The sequence below is a fragment of the Lepidothrix coronata genome, unplaced genomic scaffold (assembly GCF_001604755.1).
Source record: "Lepidothrix coronata isolate B3197 unplaced genomic scaffold, Lepidothrix_coronata-1.0 Scaffold43, whole genome shotgun sequence".
In the NCBI taxonomy this organism is placed as follows: domain Eukaryota; kingdom Metazoa; phylum Chordata; class Aves; order Passeriformes; family Pipridae; genus Lepidothrix; species Lepidothrix coronata.
Genome location: NW_016690223.1, coordinates 4,934,420 through 4,943,722, shown reverse-complemented (window position 1 = coordinate 4,943,722; position 9,303 = coordinate 4,934,420). Strand labels below are relative to the sequence as shown.

Genomic DNA, 9,303 nt, shown 5'->3' with positions numbered 1-9,303 from the left:
TCTTTCTTCATTTCTGCATACTAGTAGCATTTCCATACTTAGTAACCTCAAGAGACAGAAAAATCATCAGTCTGTTTGAATGCTTACAAATAACTGTCCTCACTGCGCGGATTACACAGAATGGGAAAGCACATAAACAAATGCTGTTACTTCTAAGCTTTCATAGTGATAACATGCAGCAACCTGACTGCAATCCTGGGAGACACATCACATACCCGTACTCCGATCTTGTAAAAGAGTGGTTTCAGTTTTAAACCCTTTGAAGTCAATGAGGAGAGCCCATAAGAGGAGAGTCCTTTGTTTAGGATCAGAGTAGACTTAGTACAGAAAGTAGCAGGGCAGGTTGTTTCTATATGCTCAGTATCTCTTGTTCATACCTAGGCCTTAGCAGGCAGCTGTATTTAGGAAGCTCAGCATTCATTCCTGCTCATTAGTACTCTTTACCAAAAGTGCCAACAAGGCAGCCAATTAGTGCTGGTTGTGGCTGTGGTATCTCTATGGACTCACCTGTTCAGCTCTCAGGAAGGCCAAGACCTTCCTGCTTCTTTCACACAAGGCATTGGGCTACTAGACAGATGATGATGTTAATGATGATCAGCCTTCATTGTCCTGTTATGTATTTACAGTGAGAATGAAATGCGTAATAGTCATTACCATCTGTACACAGCCTTCAGAATTTATTGCTGGTGCAAAAGTGGCCCCTCAGGGCTATGAACACTTTTATTTGTTAACGCTAAAATAAAGACAGCATGAGTAAGGACTATATTACCACCATCCGTGTTATCAGAAAACCTAAATCCTGCCTTGAAGGGTTGAAAGTGAGAATGCTTTGATTTGAGGTCTTGCATTTTCTCATGCATTTACTTCTGAGATTGCTGGAAAGGGAACTAATTAGCAGTCACAGCCATGGCTTTCTGTGCTGGTGGACACCTGTCCAAAGAAAATGAACAAGAAGCTGCTTTTGCATGGGCCAATGAAATGACCAATATTTTTCATATATTTCAATTATTTTTTACAAGTGGCCTAAGACAGATTAATTTGTGACAACTAAATGTGAGAGGCAATAATTTCTACTGTATTTCTCTGAATATTGTCTTACTCTTATATTTCAGGCTTCACTGTTAGATGAAATTTATGCCTCCCCAGAGAGCTGACTGCACTTTTACTACCTTACTTTTGTGGCAAAAGTAGTGTCCTAATTTTCTGTTCCTGTGACCCTTCTTTTATACACAAACTTCTCGAGACATTTGATTTTAGTTGCTAATGATTTCTGCCTTTGAATAGTGTTAAAATTGCTGAAGATGGCAAAATATCTTGAAAACTTAAGTATGAGAGAGAATAGATCTGTTTTCTGAGCTTTTTATACCTCAGTATTTCCAAATTGTAGGGGAAAAAGGCATTAACCATGCTTGAACTGCAATTCTTGCAAATAAACCTAAAGTAAACCATATGAACTGAATCAGAGTTGAATAAGGGTTCATCAAAATTTCTTTCACTTATAGATCATATTGTATCTGATACAACTTAGAAATTATTCTCAGTATTCTTAAATATAATTACCAGCAATTAAAACGTGCAACAATATAGAATGCTCTTGGATGGAAGATGAGAAAAAAATTATCAATATTCAACAGCAATGCAAAACAAAGTTTTGCATAAGGAATAAAGAATTTGAGAATACCAAGAAAAGCAAAGAAAGTAGTCTAGGGGGTTTTATTTGCTCTACTTAATTGGAATGCTTAAAATATGATTTTTCTTTGCACAAATTAGGGTGTGATCCAGAGTACATCAGCTTTCAAGTGTTTTAAGATCCCAATTTTACAACTCTTGAAAAGGAAAGCTTCCAAATATTCAGTGCTATGCAATGCAATATAAAGGACACTACAGATCTCTAAATATAACATTGTCAAAGTTCCAGAAAAAACACTCACACAATGTAACCAGATGGTCAGAAGAGGTGATCATCCCACTGTATTCAGCATTGGTGCAACCTCACCTCAAGTATTGTGTGCACTTCTGGGCCCCAGAGTTTAAGAAGGATGTGAAGGTCCTTGAATGTGTCCAGAGGAGGGCAACAGTGCTGGTGACAAGGCTGGAAGGAGTGTCCCATGAGGAGCAGCTGTGTTCACCAGGCTTGTCTAGTTTGGAAAAAGGTAGGCTGAGGGATCTCACTGCTCTCTGAGAGGGAGATGCTGAGTTCTTCTCTCTGGTATCCTGCAACAAGATGGGTGGGAATGGTTCAAAGCTGTGCAAGGGTAGGTTCATACTTGACATTAGCAAACATTTATTTAATAAGAAAGTAAAGACTCTCATAGATCCCTCAAAATTGAACTATTATAGTCTACATATTTCTCTATTTTGGTGTTTTCTTTTTTTTAAGAAAATCCACAGGAAGGACCATGGTATTTTTGGCTTCATCCATCAGATTTACTTTGTGCCAAAGACAGATTCTTAGTGGAAATAGGAGACATCTCAGTGAAATGGTCCCTTCTGCCTCCTGGGTGAAAATCTCTGCACTAGGTTGCTGGAAGCACAGCACGTTTGCAGCAAAACAGTCTGTGGTGCACAGATCTTGCCTCAGACTGCCTGTTGTGGGGCTGTACTCTGACATGCCAAGCTTCACAACAAATGAAGCAGACAGGTTTTCAGCATAGGTGGGATTATTTCTGCCCAAATGGTGGATTCTGGTTACTTGTGTTTTCCTCCCATTGTTGTTGTTGTTGTATTGTTTGGTTTTGTTGTTGTTTTATTGCTGTTGAGTTTGGGTTTTGGGGTCTTTTTTGCTTGGCTGCGCAGACAAATTTTGATCTGGAGGGAAACATCAACGTTTCAGCTTTATTTTGCCTCCAGAGGGTTGCAATTCAGCTCTGTTACCTAATTGTAGAGTTGTAACTCCATCACGAAGTGACCTAACTAATACAGCTGGGAGAAACTGTTGTTTAGCATTTATGTTGCTGACTAGGAGGAAATTATGTCCGATATGTCTGGATCAAGGCTTGCATTGCAGAGATTTCCTGTGAGAAAGTAGTGTCAAAGAGTATGACTGAGCTCTCCTCTGTCTGCAACGTGAAAGATTGTCTATTAACAGTGGCCTCACATGCCCCACCATCAATTGCAATCAACTGAAGCAAGCTGTTACAGTCCACTCTTTCCTTTTCTCCTCTCTTATATAGGTATAATTTTTTCATGAGATACTAAGCTAAATAAGGCATAAGAATTTTCCTGCCGTGGAATGTAAAAGGAGAGAAAAGCTGAAAGCAGAAGAGAAGAAAAAGCCCCCGAGCAAAAGTTCACTTATTAGAGTACTTATTTTTTTCATTAAATCTTGGCAGCTACTTTAAGAATTAAAATATTACTAGTTTTCAAATTTTACAACTGACTAGCATGTGAATTTAAAAGCACTTGGGGAAGGGTGAATAGTTCATTAGCTTGTTCCCTCAATGACACTTTCAAATACTTTCCTTACAGTGACCTCTATTTTAAATTTATGGGAATCACTTAAGTGTCAAACAAGCTAAGTGGTGCATTTCATTAATGAAAAATTAATGGAGAGGACCTTGGGCTAGTTTTCAGTACTTGTTTACAATACATATAATTCATTAGAAGAACATCAGTCAAGCAAGGTCCCTGCATGGCTGCAGTGGTGTTGTAAATGGGACTTTATTCTCTTTTTTCCAGTTAATGAAAGTATGAGGCAGAAAAAAATACACATAAAAGAGATTTAATGAGTCTTTGGAAAAGTGTTAAAATAGGGTACACAAGTCATAAATTTCAATTACTAACTCTACTCCAACCATACTTATTAGCGTAGGAACAAGATATCAGTCTGTAATAGGATAAAAGTCTTTGTGACAGGCAAGGACCAACTAATTTGCAGAAATTTGGGACTGTGATCCCCTGGTTAGAATGAGGGACTAGGGAGAAAGTCTTAATGCTCCCATGTTGTCTCTGCAGGTGAGGTGACACCTGACCTTAAAGCAAGTTCCTTCTTCCCAGAAATGCTGGTGCTTCTCAAAAACTTTCTTCAGAAGCTCCTCAGGGACAGCCTTCGGAGAGAATCTTGCTCTGCCTTTCTATATAATGAACTGAAAAATCAAAGTCACACTTTCATGCACTGTGAAAGGCATGGTTTATTATCTCAAATGAAAAGCTTTGCAAAATTGTGCAGTTCAAATATATTTTCCAGCTTAAATCAGGCTATAGCTACCCATAGGTTTTGGATCACAAATAAAACAAGGCCAGTCTTCCCTTTAAAACTTTTTTCATCATATAATAGGTGAGGAGTGTTTTAAAGACATTTCCTTCCAAGATTCATGGCTAGGCTTTGCGAATGAAGCTTTGGGAAGGGCTCTACCCATGTTTGTTGCAAGTGCTTTGGTGGCTAAAAAGGCCAATACGAGACAGGCATGTCCGGTTGCAGATGGCACAGCAGAAAGACTCCTTGGGTGGTGTATTCTGCAAGGCACGATTCTTTCTACGTTGTCTTTTCTCCTCAAGGGTGATCCTGCGTGCTTTCTCAAAAGCACCAACAGTGTTATAGATGGTGTGTCTCCAGGCCTCTCAATTGGAGGCCAGAGTAGACCAGTTGTGATGATCAACTGCCAAAAGAGCATCCTGGATTAAACACAGATACTAATAATACAGCAAACCTTAGTTCTATTTATAGCATAAAATTCTCCACAGTGTATTATAAATGTGTTTATCAGACAAGTGGTTAGCACAGCACTAGGCAGTGAATCCCAAATTATTAGCAGTATGGTATAGAACAATTTAGGCATATGGATTCATAAGCATGAAGTATCTTTGGGCACAGAAGAATTTATAGGAGATCCAAGTGGCCCTCTTTCTTCTGCTCCTCACTTTAAAGCAGCACAAGAAAGTATACAGCTTGGGACAAGCTATATGATAATGACAACATTACTTTGTAATAATGTCCTGGTATTCCAATCCACATATCACTGTGCTGGACACAGAACTTCAGATTTTGAGTGTAGAAAGCTCCTATAGATTTGCTACAACATACAAGACCAAAAATGTAAGAAGCCATGCCTCAATTTCCCTGCCTATAAAATGAGAATAATGATATATGTGAAATTGTTGTACCATCTTATTGCTTGTTCATGGCACTTTATACATCCAGTCATTGAATTGTCATCCCATTTCTCATTGAATAGTTATAAACATCTTTTTAGGAGAATGCTCTCAAATGCTCTGAGTACGTGACTGCCTTTAAAGTGATCCTTCAAGCCTGCAGGGGCTCACTCAATGCCAGTTTTCCAAGCAGCTTATTCAGATCAGTCTGCATGAAGGAGTAAATGAGGAACAACAGTTATGGCTTTTCTTACTTTCTAGTAGCAGTGGATTAATAATGTAAAGTACTCTGCATGACAAGCTATTTGTTTTTGCTGAGATTAAATGGAATCGGTTGTAAAACTATGTGGGTTTATTACTATAATATTTTTCATACAGTGATAACAAATATGAGCACCATAATATCATCCAGATCAGTCCTTAATGGACACAAGTACTGCCTAATGTTCTTAAATACTTTTGGGAATATGAGCTCTGAGTGTTAGTTTGTTTAATAATACTAATAAAAGCACAAGAAAATATACAGATACTGATTACATTCATTATAAAGGGAGGAGAACAGACTGCAATTATGCAGCACATTGAGGAATAACTAAGATAATATATGCAAGGTTTTTCCCAACACAAACCAGGTGACTTCAGAAATTTTGAAAGAAGCTTTTTTTTGTCTCTTTTACCAGGCTTCAAAAATTTGTTCAGAATGAACTGATATTTTGAAATGGACCAGCATAAGGCGTGCATGTTGCAAGACTGCAGTTCCCCTCTATTGTAAACAAATTTATTTAGCTGTGGCTGTACCTGTGAAAGACTAGAGCATGTCCTGTTCAGAAAATTGGAATAAAAATGATAGAAAGTTCCAGTAGTTATGATATCTTCATCCTTCTAGAAAAAGTCTGTTATTCCCTTGCTACCCATCGTCTTGACTTAGAACACATGGGACCCTTCAGTTGACAATAAAGATGGTGGTAAAATAGCTTTTTCTTTTTTTTCCTAAATTCTTCAACGGGAAAATTTAATGTGATGAACTTTTTTTTTTCTTTTCATGGCAAATGTTTTCTGCATTCTAGAGGAAAAAAAATAAAAAATATAGTCTCAGATGATATTTTCTATGGCTATTTTTCTTATTGAAATATTGAGATTATGGTACATCGTGAAAAATCTCCAGCCTTAGGAACCTGGGTTATGAAAACCAGTAAGATTTCATGAGGCATTACAGCAGAATTTTCAGTGTATTCTTGATATTTTAGCTGTGAGGATTTGGATATTTTTGTAACTGTATGTATGCTTAGGGTTGGTTTTTGGTCTTGGAGTTTTTTGTTGTTTGTTTGTTTTGTTTTTACTACTGTTTTTATTTTGGTTCACCAACAAAGTAAACAGTCAGAAAGCTTGAAATCTTTTATTTACAGATCACATGTATGAGGACAGCTGACCTTCTTGGTTTCTGTTCAGTACTTTCTGCTGCTACCGGGTTAATGGATTAAAACCCAAGATTCCCCCTTTCTGGTAGTGCACGAGTGCTTGCAGAGTCCCTGCAGAATGGCTTACTAGTACTGCTCACAACTCATTTTGAATGCTTGAAGGTAAAACAGGAATGAGATCTGAACTGGTCACTTCTGATCCCAAGTCAGAAATGTGTCCTTCTGACATCCAAACCTACAGTATTAGAGTCCATAGCCTACATATGTAAATAATCACTCAAAAAGACCTTCTGTTTCCAGTGTCCTGAATGTCAGAACTGTATTCTCATCAAAGGATTTTAGTATAGAAGTGTGATGATAGTATCAATTCTTATCTAGTTGTTTCCCACATGTCATATCTTTCTTCAGTGCTTTCATTTTATTCATGAAGCTGAGACTTGAAAAACTGCTTCATTCAATAATAAAACCCATAGCTATTTATCTAAATTTCTAGATATCTCTAAAATTCTATGTTACCCTAAACTTATCAGTGTTATTTCTTCCCATAGACTCTTTTGTTTTTCATGTTTTGGTGAGTGCAAAGCTGGGATGATAAACAGTTCAAATGTTTCTCTAATTGTCTTCAAGTTTGAAATTTTATAGTCAGAGACTAATAGACTGTATCTCCGAGCTTGCCAGTGGAAACTGCTTCCTCAAAATGTCTTACTATTGTAAGTGAAAAAACTCTAAAGAAATATTCTCTTTGTAAGTAGGTTATTCCTTTTAGATTTTCCAGAAATGAGAAAGTTGTTGTTTGACACATTAATTCATTTCTTAAATTGTATTGATCAAAGACAGATAGACGCCTCATATCAAAGTCATATTAATCTGTTAAATCAAATTAACCTCTAAAATTTGCATCCTTTGACTGTGATAATTAAAGAATGTTTCCCAGACACTAAGAGTTCCCAGTTCAGCACCTAAATAAGAAGTTGTTGTGTGAATGCAGTGTTAGAGTTCAAAAGACCATTATAAAATGAAAGGATAAAATATTTTGCAGTCTCTCAGAATCAGGATCTGAGATCCTTATCTAGTAAGATAAACTTCTGGTTAACTCCTCAGAATTTTTCACTCAGTAAGGGCTTAACTGCATGGCATAAAAAATCTGGAAGAGATTTCCAAAATGAATAAAATTGCTTGGAAATGTGGGAGCCAGTCAGCTCTTATCTGCCTCCTGGATTTCTGGAAAATATTTTGTGCAGTTTTTTTCTCTAGAATTTTCATTAGCTTCAGGAAATATAGAAGAAAAAAGCTGAGAGTACACCACAGAGAACTGTAGGTGGTCTGTGGACATATTTCTCATTTATTACTACATTTTGGACTGGTTTGTGGAATAATATTATTCTTAAGTGAAAAGTATTTATCAAATAAATCAACAACTATAAACACTGATATGCTACACAGGATTGATTCCACTGTAGCTCTCCTCATTAATCAGGAACCATATGCTATTCAGAACTCTATTCTGGATGAAAAACCTCTGATGTCTGTTTATATGCTAGACATGCACAAGTGAGATTATGAGACTGAAAGGTAAATTGTGGGTGGAGCGTACCTAGTGCAGTCCATTGCCACTTCAAGTGTTTATTGACTGCTTCTTAGAAGTAGGTTTTGGGGCTTTTTTTATGCTACTTCTGTCTTTAATATTGTTCCAGAACCTCGCTGTTTTCTCAAATAATTAGTACTTGTATTCCAGCCAACACTTTTATTCCAAAAAGAGAGAGTCGATGGGACAAGGACAATTTAGGAAAAGCATAAAGGTCAAGTCTGTGGTTTTGCACAATTGTCCCACTTGATTCTAGTGATTAGGATGACAAACTTTCATCATAAAATGCATTTAAGCAAGGAAGTGATACTATAGCTATTTTTGTTTAGTGTGTTTCACATATAGACTTCAATATAAAAATCTTTAAAATCACAAAAGGAAATTTTTTAACTCTTAGATAGGAAAGCAGTAATTGTTCCTCTGATCTCCTGAGATGTAAAACAGGTCTTGCCCTAATTTAAACAGTTTTGATCAGTTAGGTGTGAGAGAATTAACTTTCGCTTGTAGAAGGTTTCTCCCTGTGATCTCTCTTTTCTCCTTGTGATGTATCAGGGAATATGTAAAATAGCTCAAATTTGATGTGATATTTTTCTTTTGAAATTATAAGTTATGGTAAGTTATGGTAAGTTATGGTAGTTCTGTCTAGTTGAAATAAATTCCAGACATTTTTAACTGTATATAAGCAGCAAAACGTTTTGTGTACCTCACTGTCCCCTTGCAGCATGTTTTATCACTCTATTTATACAAATAAATGTTAAAAATGAAAGCAAAGAAATAATAAAAAACTTCATACTCTTTCTAATTGGTTATTTCTTCTCTTTCTTACACAGTGTGGCTCACCTGAGTGGTAATGTAAATACCCTAAAGCCAGCAGATACTAAAGCAATCTCATGGTCTCTAGAGTACTGCATCCAGCTCTGGGGTCCCCAGTACAGGAAAGACCTTGACCTGCCGGAATGAGTCCGGAGGAGGCCGCAAAGATGATCAGAGGGATGGAACACCTCTCCTATGACAAAGGGCTGAGCAGATTGTTTAGCCTAACAACTGGGGAGACCTAATTGAGGCCTTCTAGTACCTGAGGGGGGCCTACAAGAATGGTGGAGAAGGCCATGTAGTGACTGCTTTATACCGAATGGCTACAAATTGTAAGGTAGTAGGTTTAGATTAGATATTAGGAAAGAATTCTTTACTTTGAGGTTGGTGAGGCAC

The 9,303-nt window shown here is 37.1% G+C and overlaps 1 long non-coding RNA gene across 1 annotated transcript; it reads right to left on the bottom strand.

Moving 5' to 3' along the window:
• Positions 1 to 828: 828 nt before the first annotated feature.
• LOC108496789 lies at positions 829 to 9,056 on the bottom strand. The gene is made up of 4 exons (XR_001874590.1): positions 8,935 to 9,056; positions 3,972 to 4,085; positions 1,997 to 2,214; positions 829 to 930 (listed from the first exon to the last, which is right to left on the bottom strand). It is a non-coding gene; the product is annotated as an uncharacterized LOC108496789 (long non-coding RNA).
• Between the last annotated feature and the right edge of the window lie 247 nt (positions 9,057 to 9,303).